The sequence below is a fragment of the Ochotona princeps genome, unplaced genomic scaffold (genome assembly GCF_030435755.1).
Source record: "Ochotona princeps isolate mOchPri1 unplaced genomic scaffold, mOchPri1.hap1 HAP1_SCAFFOLD_4428, whole genome shotgun sequence".
In the NCBI taxonomy this organism is placed as follows: domain Eukaryota; kingdom Metazoa; phylum Chordata; class Mammalia; order Lagomorpha; family Ochotonidae; genus Ochotona; species Ochotona princeps.
In genome coordinates, this window is record NW_026699578.1 from 16 (window position 1) to 15,989 (window position 15,974).

The following is a 15,974-nucleotide window of genomic DNA, read 5'->3' on the forward strand; positions in this document are numbered from 1 at the left end:
CGATAATGTATATATATATATATATATTACATATCTATATTATACATGTATACTCGATATATATATATACACATATATATTATATATATACACTCGATATATATATGTATATATATATATATTATACAAGTATACTCGATACGCATATGTACATATATGCATGTATTCCCTATATACACGTAAGATTCACTATAGGTTCTACGTAGATGTCTCTACACAGAAGGATACCTGCTCTTTTGTTGTTTCTGAAGTAACAACACAAAAAGTAGCACAACAACAGAGCATCTGCGTATATACATGTATATACATACACATACCTACATAGCTACATATATATATATATATATAAATGTATATACATGTTTATACCTACGTAGTACACACATATATATATGTATATATACATATATATATTTATATGTGCAAATATATATATATATATATATCTTCGTATGTATACACATATATACCTACACAGGTACACATTATATTTATATATACACACGACATGCACGTAGGGTTTTAGAAGGATGTCTGCATACACACATGTGCACAAGCGCTCTGTAGTATAGTACGTGTGTGCCGGGGTGGGGTTGAAAAGAGTGATACTAATCAGTAGCAGCAGTAAAGGAGAAACGTAAAATGAGGAGAATACAACGAGAGAGAAAAACAGAAACTTAACATAAACAGAGACATATGTGCGCCGACAGTGGTACACGTAGTATATATATAGTATAGTAATTCTACTACTAGTAGTAATAGTAGTGCTACTGCTGCTACTATACTATTGATAATAGTAGTAGTAGTAGTACAACAACAACAATTACTACTAGTATTACTACTGTTCTCTGGTGGCTGTAGAAGAAAAGGCAAATGGAGCAGAGCATAGAGAAGAAAAAATTTCGGGAAATCGTTGTGAACAACACATACGTGTTCCAGGTTGAATACGCAACAATAACTTCTGCATAACATCATCCGCAACTTTCAACAGTTCCTCCTTCTCCACCTCCTCTGCGAAATTGACGAACGCTGCACATGCGTGGCCCTGAACTCGTGGAACCTGTTCATTCCAGAACACACCGATATCAAAACACTCAGCCTCAATGTATAATGAAGCACCATCTGTAATACATATACATAAACACATGTTTATACATATATACACATGTATATACATATATATATATATATACCAATATACATATACACACATACAAATATATACAATTATTATATGTTTCTACATACACGTACACTGATGCATGTAATATGTACACATATACATATATACATGTACATACACATACATATATACGCTCACCACAAGAGTAGTAGTCGTAGCAGCAGTATACGTACATCCGGTAGCACACGTATAGAGCACTAGCACAGATATATACAGTAGCAAGACCATATATCATATATGACAGTAGCATATAGTTACAACAGGAGGTAGCAGGTGCATACAGACAGCGCTATATATAGAGGCTCAGCAGCAACAGCAACAGCATACATTACATCGCAGTAGTACACGCGATATATAACAACATACATACACTGCAGTTGCACACATATATGGCGATTGTAGACGTACATTCAGCAGCACCATACATACACAGTAGCAGTGCACATACACAGTAGCAGTGCACATACACAGTAGCAGTGCACATACACAGTAGCAGTGCACATACACAGCAGCAGTATACATAATATACAGCAGCAGCAAACACACATAACGTTAGGACATGCAGATAGCACTACCAGACATACATATATAGCAACAGCATACATCCATGCATACATGCATACATACATACGTACATACATACTTATATACATACACATACGTACATACATAGGTACATACATAGGTACATACATAAATACATACGTTACATATATACGTACATACATACATACATACATACACAGCAGTGGCAGCATACATATCATACAGCTGCATACGTATGTTGCTGCAGACACACATGTAGCAGGAGGATACATATATACAGGAAAAATATTCATATATATATATATATTTGGCAGTAGCATGTATACATACTAGCAGCATACATATGCAACAGCAGGGTATATATACAGCAGCAGGTACATGTATAGAAGTATACTTACATACACAATAGGAGCATATATGCACCAACATGCCTGTATTCGGTAGCAGCACATACAAAAATTTATTCAGCCACGTACACAATAGACAGCAGCAGCGTACGTATACATACGAATCAGCAGCAGCCAGAGAAATCGCACTAGATACATGATGTACAGCATCAACATACCTTCACGAGAGCCGCATATATATATATATATATGTAGCACCACCAGCATATGCAGACGACAGCGCAGCAACAGCAGCAGCAGAACACGTATATATACCAAGAGCGTACATACACAGCACCAGCATATGAATACTGATACAACAACAGTAGTGTGCGCAACACAAATCATCTACGCCTTTTCCTCTCTCAACATTTCTCCATAGACAGGCACCGCAAGAGGAGAAAGAGGAGCAGCACCACCAGCAGCAGCAGCATCGCAGCAGCACCAGCAGTAGTATCGCAGCGGCAGCACCAGCAGCAGCATCGCAGCGGCAGCACCACCAACAGCAGCATCGCAGCACCACCAACAGCAGCATCGCAGCACCACCAACAGCAGCATCGCAGCACCACCAGCAGCAGCATCGCAGCACCACCAGCAGCAGCATCGCAGCACCACCAGCAGCAGCATCGCAGCAGCGTAGGCAACCCACCCTCTCACAGCCCCTTCACAGAGCGGCCTCATTCCCCTTCTAGACACACACAAAAACGCAACAGCAGTAGCACTAGAAACTGCAGGTGCATGATATACACAATGTCGTTGACTGCTCTCTCTAAGTAGTATGTATCCTCCATACTGCTGCTCTAGAGTCTACCTGCTGCTTGCCAACCCCTGCATGCACATGCCACCCCCCGCCTCCACACACGCACACACACACTCTGAATCTTGGATTACATATATATGTATATACATATACAGAGAGAGAAAGACTCCACCTACCACAGTAGTAGTGTTTATGATAGCCGTTGACATATGCGTGCTCCTTCACTTGAATGCGTTCATCACTGTATATAGATGTATGGTGTAAGGTATACATACGCCTCTACATATCAAAAAGGAGACACACATACACACACGTATGTATATCTAGAACTGTTCATAAGATTCTCTCAATTTCCAGTCGCTTTACAACAGCTAGTTAAGCGGCATACACTGCTCTCTCTTCCTCTGAATCTTTACTTACATATATATACATATATATATGAATACTAGAGAGTAGCCAAAGGCTGCCCTGTTTCCTCGTGTATATATATACATAGTACATATATGCTTATTGAGGGATATGTATGCACGTATATATATATATATATATGTGTGTTTGTATGTGTTTACGTGTATATAATTACCTCATCTTCTATCTGATGGAGCAAGAAGTGGATTCTCTGTAAGGAGAGCTTCTACTTCTTTTTATCTCTCTCTCTCTGCACATATGCATACCGACACGTAAGTGTTTCACATGCATATTTATGTACATTCAACTACCTCTATTCCTATTGGTTGAACAAGAAGACGTGCTCGGAGGCAAACGGCACTCTCTATCTCCTTACATATATATATGTACATACATATAATACAGGATCGATAGACCATATGTGAGTATATACGTGCGCGCTTTACTTCATGTGTTTATGTGTACGTACATATAATTTCAGTCGTTCAAAAAAGAAGACGTACCTTTTCTAAAGCAAACTATGCTCTCTCTAAATATATCTCTCTTCCTCTATGAAGACATATAAGCATGTACACACATCCGTGTACAAGTGTACGTGTATATATATATATATATGCATATGTAGGTGTTACGTGTGTATATATATATATATATATATATATATCACTTCATCTTCCATTTGTCGAACAAAATACCTGTGAGGCAGATTACTCACTTCCGCTCTTCCTCCTCTAGATATAAATAGTTAACAAATACATACATACATACATACATACATACAATGCTTGCATACTATTAGATATATATATATATATGTAATTATGTCATTTTCCTAAGGATGAACAAGAAAAGGGTACTTGTGAGGCAATTTGCTCTCCCTTTTCTCCCTCTCTTTCCCCCTCTACATATGCTCCTACATATACGCACGTACATACATACACATATACATGAACATATGCCTATATCTGTATATCAACGTATGTGTAGATATGGATACATATATAAAACGATATATTTCTTACCTTATCTCCCGCACGTTGAACAAAAAGCGGAAGCACTTGAGAAGCTCTCTATATCTCTATTCCTATATGCACGTACATACATACACATATACATGAACACATACATTTATATATATATATATACCAATATACTCTGGAGTATGTGTGGATATGAATACATATATATATATATATAGATAGATAGATATATCTATTACCTCATCTTCCATACGTTGAACAAGAAGAGGAAGTACTTGTGAAGCAAATTGTTCTTGTACATGAGGAGCATGGTCGAGTGCTAGTTGGCCAATAGCTTGTGCAGCTGCAAATCGAACTCTGTAGTCTGGATCATTCAGATGTTGTAGAAGTATGTTGACTAGTAGAGCGAGTTCAGCTTCTTCTTCTTCTTCATTGGCTTGAACATACTCAACTGTCTGGGCCACAGCCATGAGAGCAACAAAACGGAATTCCCAGCCGCTTCTCTGGAGAAACTGCGAAACGTAGTTGAATAGGGCAGGTAGGACGACTGTTGCAGCAGCACTACGATCCCCTGAAGAGACGTCTTCATTTTCATTACTATATGCTCGACACAAACGGTCAAGTCCCTCCTCTCCGACGTCGAAAAATCTTTGTTCCTATACGAAAACATACGGAAACACCACCAGCAACAGAACAAAAAGAAGTGCAGACGTACCTATTACGGACGTGTGTCTCGACCAAAGAAGATAAAAAAGAAGGCATAATCAGCAGCTGTTGTCATTGTATCATTATTTTCGTTTCCTATATACAAAGAAAAAAGCGTTATACCAGCGAGCAAAACGAAAGTCCTGCATAGTTCCTTCTGGAGAAAGCATCGACACTATGGTCATCAATACATATATATATGTATTTGTAAACGAGACTATATAAAATACACAAATGAATATCAAGACGTCTTTATATTGATGTCAACAACATTGGAACATGCAACAAGGTCATTCTACACAATACACACTGAGAAGTAAGACGTCAGCGGAGCCACCCATCAAGAGGACCCAACTTATGCATATACATATATATATATGTAGATACATATCGTCACACATACACACACACACTCATATATATATGCATATAATACATTTGTATTGCATGTATTACACTTCAGAAATGGTAAGTATCAAGTCCTGATGTGTGCGTACACTTACTCGCACATTTGAAGGACCTCGTTTATACATATATATATATGGAAAGTTTCCTATTATTACTACTACTAATACTAATACTACTGCAAAGCGTGTGTGTGTGTGTCTACCGTATCATGGTGGTATCAAGTCCCGGACTGCGCCTACAGCATAATCCTCTTTCCATGTGTACATATATAATCATAAGGTATGTACATGCATATATATATATATATATGTATATACAGCTATGTATATATCTATATATGTTGCCAGACGCATGCACGAGTCGTTGTGAAGAGAGCCTACTACTATACAAGTGTACACAGGAAACAGGACAATGTCAACATCGTAATATAAGTCGAGAAATGTGTGCCTACACACACGCTTGATCCTCTTCAGGTACACTACATGTATATATATATATATATTTACACATACATATACATATATGTATGATATATGGTTGTTGTCAAACGCAACCACAAGTCGTAGCGGAGAGGGCCTCCTACTCCTACTGCTACTACTATTCCTACATCACTAATATATATATATATACGTATACGAGTGAATTCTTATATACACACCTATACATATATATATACAGATATACGTATGTAAATATAGTTGATGTATTGAGTTTTTGAGCACGCGCACACGTAAACGTGCGTGACTATATATATATATACGTACGTCATCATCTTGGTCTTCCCTCAGAAAACTAAATATACACATATATATGCGTATACAAACAAAGGTGATCTCATTTACACATATCGACGTATACATCGAGACATATATATATATATATGTAAAAATGGATGGCATATTTTAGTGAATGCACGGACATCAAAGTGCGTGAAAAAATGTACGTACATCATCATCTTCCTCGCCTTCCTCGAGCCACTTGCTATAGGAGCTATCACGTATGTCGAGCATGCAGAGAAGCAAGGGCCTCGATAATTCTTTTTATGAAGTCAGGAACAGCCAACATAAGGTTCCCTTTTTGTTCAGCACAACAAAGAAGGGCTTCGACAGCAAGTTTCCTGCAGCTATCTAGTGAAGAGACTTCTTCCTGTTTCGCTGCCGCAGCTGCTGCTGCCGCTGACACGTACGGCACTACTACTACGGTGTCGGCGCAGCCACCTCCTCCTCCTCCTCCAGCGGCTTGCTGCTGCTGCAGTTGCTGCTGCTGCAGCTGTTCACGCTGTTGCTGTTGTTGTTGTGCTGCCTCTGCAGCCATAGCCACAATGCGAGACCCATCCCCACTCGGTGCTGCTGGCGACTGCTGCTGCAGCTGCACGAGCAGCTGCTGCTGTTGCTTCTGCTGCTTCTGCTGCATCACGCATTTGCTGACCAGCTACTGCAAGCGCTAACATCATGTTGCAAAACTGTCGTAAATACGCCGCAGCAGCACGACTCCACCTCCACGGTCTGCCTCGCACAGTTGGATCAGAAAAGCCATCATCCTAAAAATTTCACAACACCACATTCACATACCACCCCAAGCAATACGACCAAATATATATACATACAAATATATGTATACACCTGCATCAAAGTACATATAAATCAGCCCAGGCAATACGACCAAATACATGTACGTATATGTATGTCTCTGTGTATATATATATATATATGCATGTATATACACGTACGTACCAAGCAATACGAACAGAAACACATATATATATATATATATATATATGTAAATACGTGTATATTACGGACAACGAGCTGGATACGAGTTTTTATTACACAAGTACTGCAAACATGGGGAAGAAAAAATATGAAAAAAACAATCTCATGATCATTCCCCCCTGTATTTTTTCTGAATCATATTATACATGTATATGTTATATTCAAGTGCATGGTTTCATTGTTTCTCTCCCTCTTCCTCCATATATATACGTATGTGCACACCCATTCTCTCTTTCTATCTCTACGTATTTATATATGTACGTATAAACACACCCGGTCTCTCTCTCTTCTCCTGTCTCTCTCTTCCCCTAATATATATGTATATATGTACGTATATAGAACATATATATACGAAAATTTTCTCAGAAATAAATTATATTATCAACTTCTCTGCAAGCGCTGCATGACTTTTCAGAAGCACTCACACAGACACCGGGAGCAGCAAGGAGTTTGTATGAAGGGAAAGTACAGCAAGCGAAACTATGTAAAAGCCCTACACGTACGACACATCTGTCGCTATGTATATACATATATTGTGAGCGCATATATATATATATATATATTCGTATATACGTATGGTGACTGTAGATATCTGTGCGTATATATATATATGTAGTCACAAAATGTGAAGTATACGTTAGTGTGTCTATCCTTATGTCCCTGCCCCTCTTTTATTTGGCGTTCAAAACATATATATATATATATATATATGTTTCTCTACGGCTCTGAATACGTATACTCATATATATATATATATATATATATATATATATATATAGTGTGGCGTGCATATGTCTGTTTGTGTGTGTTTGACTACCCATATGTTGTTGTGTACGTACGTATGTACGTGTGTGCCTGTGTGTCTGTGTCTGTGTGTCTGGCAGAGAACTACTGAAATCATTATATCCCTAGTACTTGTGTGTGTGCGCGTCTGTGTGTGCGTGTGCGTCGTGTGTGTGTGTGTCTCTGTGTGTGTGTGTGTCTGTGTCTGTGTGTGTCTGTGTGTGTGTCTCTGTGTGTCTGTGTCTGTGTGTGTGTGACTACTGTATCCTACTGTATCACCGTATCTACACAAAGGCAAACAGAAACTTTTTGAGGAGCCAGCGTCTTCAATTCACATGAACATCACTTCCCAATCCCCCAACCTCTCACATCACCACCTCCCCCTACCTACTATTCGCGCACACACACATACACACATACACAGACACACACACGCCCTTGCCACAGCAAGGTAGCAAGCCCATCTCTACTATTCTCTCTCTCTCTCCCTCACACACACACACATATACACACACATATACACATATATATTTATATAAACACACATACGCGACACATGACATGTGTAGTCGTTATTTTTAATAGTGCCCCAGATTTACTCACAAATAATTCACACACACGTACACACACTACAAACGCGGAGACCGTTCCTCATATTACTGATCCCCTGCCTGCCTTCTCCATCCACCCTCACACACACACACATATACACAAAGACATATACACGCATGCATATACACATACAGGACAAGTGAATAATATGTTTACAAAACACGTATACACATACATATATATATATATACCTATATACATATACAGACATATAAGAGAAGCAACACGAGTGCATAAGTTTACAAACACATATACACACATATGTATAACTACAAACATATACAGACATATACGAGAAGCAACAAGTGAGCATGATTTCTTCACAAACATACATATATATACCTACATACAATGAAGACATTCACAACAAGCAACAAACATGCATATATTTCCCTGTTACACTTCCTGTAGAACTGTCACCTGACTTTCTCTGTCCAGCCACAAAAAGCACGAGATTAAGGACACACACGCATACACACACACACACATACATACAAACACACACACGTACGCCGCCACTACTTTGAAGAGGGAAGACTTTGTCTGGCAGAGGAGACGACACACATCCACAGTTGCTCTGTTCACATACACCAGTACCATTAGTGCGAACCCTCAAGAAATGCAGAACTCTCTCTCTGAAGCGTAGATAGAGCTCTCGCATTTCTCTTTTTCCATTCAGCAGGAAAAAATCAATTCCACAGCTTAAAGAAACTTCTGTACTTGTTTCTGCGCGATTCTTTACGGCTTCTTTACATGAGTCTCACCTGTCCAGCAGGGCGAAATCATCTTCAGCAGCACAAGCCTTTAAGGCAGCCTCAATGGTGTCTAGTATCAACAACTGCACGGGAGGGAAGTGCCACATGCCTGACTTGTCTGGAAGTAATTTTTTGTAAACTTTCTTATTCGAATCTTCAACTAGCGCTACCAACAGTGAAAACGCCTCCACCCTGCGACAGCGCGCCAAAGAACAGAAAACGATGTTTACATATGCACGCCTCACCGCCCATATTTGCGAATAGTGTACACATACAATTACATACACATTACCGCATGCGATCAAACAAAACGAATGGAACATCCGATTTCCCATATATATATATTCATATACTAAAACATTGATACATATTAATGTATATATATCCCGGGAACCGGAATACACATATGTCTCTACCAATACTAATACACATGTCTCATGACACAGTCATACATATACATATTTGGTGACACAGCAATATACGAATCTGGTGACACACTAACATATATATATATATATTGACACAGTAATGTATGTATATATATATATATACATATACATGTACACACACATCTGAAGACACAGTCCTAATATACACGGTAACACAATAATATATATGTATATATATATATATAATGGCGACACAGTGATACATATATATATATATACATAGTGACCCAGTAGTATACATATATATACATATATATATATATTTCCCATGAGACAATAATATATATCTTCATGCTACAATTATATATATAGATCTAATGACACAGCAAATAGATATACATATATATATATATATATATATGGCACCATAATGATATAAACATATATATAGATATATATAGACGCAATAATATATATATATATGTATGTGGTGATACAATTATATATTTATATTTGGTAAGACATGGATCTGTATCGTTCATATTACAATTATATATACTTGTATATACGGATCTGGTGACACACAGCAAATATGTATACACATATATACAGTACCGTGTCACAGTAATATACATATATATACTGACACAGAAATACATATACATGGTGACACAGTAATATATCTCTATATATATCTGGGGACACAGTAATATATATCTACTACTTCTATGCATATACATATGGTGACACAGTAATATACATATACGCCTCACGAAACAGTACCATGTATGTGTATCTCTGCTCTTAGTAGTACACTCGTATATATTTAGTAGTCCGTTGGGTAGCACAGGTAGTGTGAACGGCGGGAATAGAAGGTGATTCTAGATGAGAATTTGTGGCTGATTTCCAAATGTAGTCGCACATATACATACGTGTTCACGTACATTGCAACTGCCTTGAAATAGTACACGCCCTGCTACCACGACATAAACGTATATGTATTAGACACATATTATGTATAGTCTACCTATGAAGATACTCAACTGTAGGCCTGTATACATGCAAGCGCAGTATTTTGCATTCTTAGGAGTCGTCCACAGAGGTATCTACGAAAGTTGATATATACCAATACCTGCTACTACTACTACTAGTACTACCTAAGCGCCTAACGTCTATATTATAGACGGTCGTTCACAGGCATATGTATACATGTATCGTCGTATATGCACATGTATAGATATACCGTCATATGTGCACAGATGTGTACATATGTATCGGTAGCTACCTTAGTGCTTCACAATCAAAGTAATCGACGATCGCATATACATGTACATAATATGTATATCGTAAGCTACTACTGTTTGCGTTTCACAACTTTGTATTACAGAATCGTATAAGCATATATTATACACATATGTGTATTGTCAGCTACTGAAGCACCTCACAAAACTCTTTAATATTAGACTACCGTATATGAGGCTGTTTATATACAGATGCGCATTCGTCTGCTACTAGAGCGCCTACAGCTGCAGCCCTGCATGGCCATTTCATGTCGAACCTGCAGGTAATGCATACAGGCATGTAACTGGACTGCCGTATACATGACTGCACTCACACATATATGTATATATATATATATGACTGCACTTGTGTATATATGACTGTAGTGGCGTTTATAATATATGACTGCACTTGCATATGTATAACTGCACTTCCATATATATGACTGGACTTGAATATATATAACTGCACTTATGTATATATGACTGTAGTGACATGTGTAATATATGACTGCACTTGCATATATACAACTGCACTTGCATATATATAAATGCACTTGCATATATATAACTGCACTTGCATATATATGACTTTCCTCTTGCACATATATTACTGCACTTATATGACTACACTTGCTCATACGTGTGTAAGTAACTATAAATTTTAATAGCTGACCAGCCCATCTTAGTGTGCAGGTCATTCACATATGTACTTACATATGTAATGTAGCTATACATAGGACATATAAATATTTGTAGCTGCACTTGCGTATATGCGTGGGTGTTACATAAGTGACTGGGTGTAAGCATATGTGTGTGTGTGTGTGTGTTAAGCCTCATTACATATGTCTCTATTCCACAGCGTACAAGGAACTGACGTGGCCAATATATTTTATCATGTTGACGAGCTCAAACAGATACGTACATACACGTGTGTGTATGTGTGCACATCTATGTATAGACTTGCAGAGGAAAAGTGATGTGGATAATGTTACGAGAAGTCTTGGAAGGTGTTTTCCAGACGCGAAGACAATTACCAGCGAACGAAAGTTCCTCACCGAGTATTTATGTCTTGCCAGCAGCCATAGCAGATGTAATCAATCTGCAAAGAAGGGGAGCAGCAGCAGCGAGCTGAGAGGTCAGCACTGGAGCTGTTTCACATAATATGCGCCATCCACTTGTTGCTGCTCAGGAATGTCACTCTGAATGAAAGACAGTAAGGCCTTTCCAATGGAGTCCCACTGCCTAAAGGAACGAGGTCGAGAGCTAGTTCACTTACAGCATCACACAAATTGATGCGGACCAGACGTAAGCTACTTCTACTACTAGTACTAGTAGTAGTTGTTGTTCCACCAGTAGTAGAAGTAGCAGGATTATTGAGAAGACCAGTAATACTATTTGTAGTGCTAACATTGCAAGCATCATAGGCGTTACCAGCAGTACCACACTCTTCCATTTTCAACAACACCCGCAGCTGCAGCAGTAGCTCCACCACCACCACCTGCTGCTGCAGAAGCCGCGTAGTTCGTCAAACTGGCTGCATTATGTGCAGCAGTAGAAGCTTCAGCAACAGCCTGCAGCAGAGACTGCTGCAGCATCTGCTGCTCTGCTGGAGACAAACGGCCCCACACATGACTCTCACTATCAACAGAACCACGAAACGTATTACGTAACAAAACTGCTGCCTGTAAACGCAAGTCGTCATCTATGGCAGCACCCCCCTGCAGGAGTACTTGCAGTATTAACGAAATCAAACGACTTGGCTGCTGCTGCTTTCCCTCTTGCAACTGTTGCTCTGCTGCACGGCGTGTTGCTTCCTCAGAGCTAGTCACACCCCTGAGAACCGTAAGGAAGGCTTCTACATCCATCGTGCCCGTCACCAAGTCAGACAGAAGCAGATGGACAGAAACACTGACAAACTGAGACAGAGAGAAACCAAAAACAACCAAAGCCTCTACACATGTACACGTACATATACGCACATGCACACAACACAAAATAGGCGCCCCTGAAAACCTCACACACACACAGGTAGTTCATCAACACAACACACACATACGCACACGTGAACAATGTTACGGGAAAAATATACATATATTAATGTCCTCAACCGTAATGACGCCGCATGCAAGACGAGTGAAAATGAGAGGGGGAAAGGAGAGAGATAGAGAGGAAGAAGGAAGTAAGTCGGTAAATTGATACGAATCTGAAGGGGGGATGCTCTTAGAAAGAAAAGAAACGCGGCAAGATAGAAATAAGAGAAAGAAGACGTGAAAAGAGAGTGAGAGAGAAAGAGATGTGTGTGTAGTAGTATACAAAAGTACATTCGAAAACTAATCAATGATAGAGGAGAGTGAGAAACAGACATATAGAGATACAGGAAGATTTCTGAAGGTCAACTCTTCGAGAGGAAAAAGAAGTTGTTTTTTTTAAACGGAAGGATGATACTATAGACTCGAAGTTTTCCGAAGAAAGGCAGAAAAAAGACAACAGTACAAAATTCTTCTGAATAGAGATGCACACACACACACACAGAGTACGAACAAGGATGTAATTTGGAGTGATGATCACTCAATAAGAAGTCTTTAGAAAATGGAAAGAGATACATATATAATCATCTATATCACTCCCCACGTAAGTAGAGATATACATATATACATATATATATATATTTAGCTTAGCAGGTAAGTGTGTATATATATATACACACACACACACATAGAGTACGAACAAGGATGTAATTTGGAGTGATGATCACTCAATAAGAAATCTTAGAAAATGGAAAGAGATACATATATAATCATCTATATCACTCCCCACGTAAGTAGAGATATACATATATACATATATATATATATTTAGCTTAGCAGGTAAGTGTGTATATATATACCTCCCCAGGTAGGTAGAGATACATCCAGATATATTTATATATATAACCTCCGCAGGGAAAGTCCTCTATGAACTAAACAAAACGATTCTTACAGAGGAAAAAGAGAGATGAGAAAGAAAGAAGACAAGGCGGATGTGCGTGTGTGTGTGAAAGAGAAGAAGGGCGTGTGTTAGTGTGTATGTGTATTTGTGCGATTGGAAGCAGCCGTGGCAAAAGTTAGAGATAACGTACTGGCTCTTTAATATTAATGACAGACATGTTAAATAAGGAGGCTGGTAGGACGAAAAACAAATGCAGACGGGATATGGGAAGTAGGAGAAGTGAATACGAGTAATAGTACCAACGATGTACAAAATTAATGTGGGGAGAAAAGAAAAGTACAGCTCCACGATATAGAGGCACACAAAAGAAAAGAGAAACAGCGCGACAGGTTGGTATAATGAGAAGTTATGTCGTCACTGAGAAAAAGGGCCGCCTGAGAAAAAAAGGAGCCAGCTAGTTAGCCACTAGCTAACAACGACTTAAATGAGAAAAGTACTACCGCTCTCGAGTAGCAGCACATGAGAAGAAAGGGAGAACGGGGTGTCACGAAAAAGTGCCTCAGTTTCGTTGCCAAGAGTTGACTTGGGCGCGAGAGGTGGTCCTAAAGAACAAGAGAGAAAACACACAGAAAAAGAAGGGAAAGAAATATACGACAGTCAAAGAGAGAGAGAGCGCGAGGGAGGAAGAAGAAGAAGTGAAAATGAGAGATGAAACGAATTCCGCAACACGTGAAACTGTGGCTCTCACACACACCCGTACATACACACAAATGTGCATATACACGTATATAGACATGAGGGGATGTAAGCATACACAGGGGGAAATGCACATGTCATATGTTGTCGTCACCACTGGCAGATTCATACTCGCACTACTAGACAGTTTTACTACCACTTGTACAAGCGTCTTCATACATCAGTACACATAGTATGTCTATATAGGACGAGAAGAACATTTACCTCGAAACAGATTATCCCAAACTGAACAGAAGCCTACTACTACTACTATCACCACATGACAGTGGTGTACATATGTATCTCTATACATACGTGGCCAACTTGTGTATTACAATTACATCACAGCAGTCAGTCTACACTGGGATACACATATGTAAAAATATATATATATATACGTGTATAGATATTGTTGGATACCACTCCTACTCTTACAAGTACTGCTACTACTGCTACTATTACGAGGTGGTTGTATACGTGAACGTTACAGTACAAGTGTGATACTACTACTACTAGTAGTACTGTATGCTGCTATAAGAGAAGCTTACAATTACAAGTCTAATACTACTACTACCACGACTGCTATATGCTGGTTATAGGCGAAGCTCACATATACAAGTGTGATACTACTACTACTACACGACTGTTATATGCTGCTATAGGCGAACCTCACATATACAAGTGTGATACCACTACTACTAGTGCTGTATGCTGCTGGGCGAAGCTGACATATAAAAGTGTGGTATCACTACTTCTACTATATGCTGCTACAGGAGAGGACCTTACATGTACAAGTGTGATACTGCTACTACTACTACGTTTGCTATATGCTGCTGCTGTTGAAGTTTACATATACACGTGTGATACAACTAGTACTAAAAGCTGCCGTAGGCGACGCTTACTGTGCAGGTGTGATTCTGTTACTACCACTACTATATGCCGCTGTGTAGGTGAAGTCTACGTATATGAAAAAGGTAGTGCTGCTACTACTACTACTACTGCCACTCCTACTACTATTACTACTACTACCGCCACCACTCCTACCACTACTCCTGTACTAGCGTTAATATTATCGCTGTGCATGGTGTTGCTGACGCTCCCTTTGAGTGTGTACTCTCAGACGATTGCTGAAGGCTCCATTTTCCTTTACTCCTCTTTCTCCTGACACACAAAACATGTATTACGTTCTGGTCCCCCACCACCACTACCATACATGACGAACGAAACCTCCACTGCATGCCTTCACTAAAGCACACGTGAGGCCTTTTATAAGTAGCCGCCTCATTAAAAGCTACTACGCATATGCACATACCACCTTTTTTGTAATAATACTCTCCAAAG

The 15,974-nt window shown here is 39.1% G+C and overlaps 1 pseudogene; it reads right to left on the reverse strand.

The window, feature by feature from the left end:
* Nucleotides 1-930: 930 nt before the first annotated feature.
* LOC131479250 (uncharacterized) lies at nt 931-12,835 on the reverse strand (annotated as a pseudogene).
* Between the last annotated feature and the right edge of the window lie 3,139 nt (nt 12,836-15,974).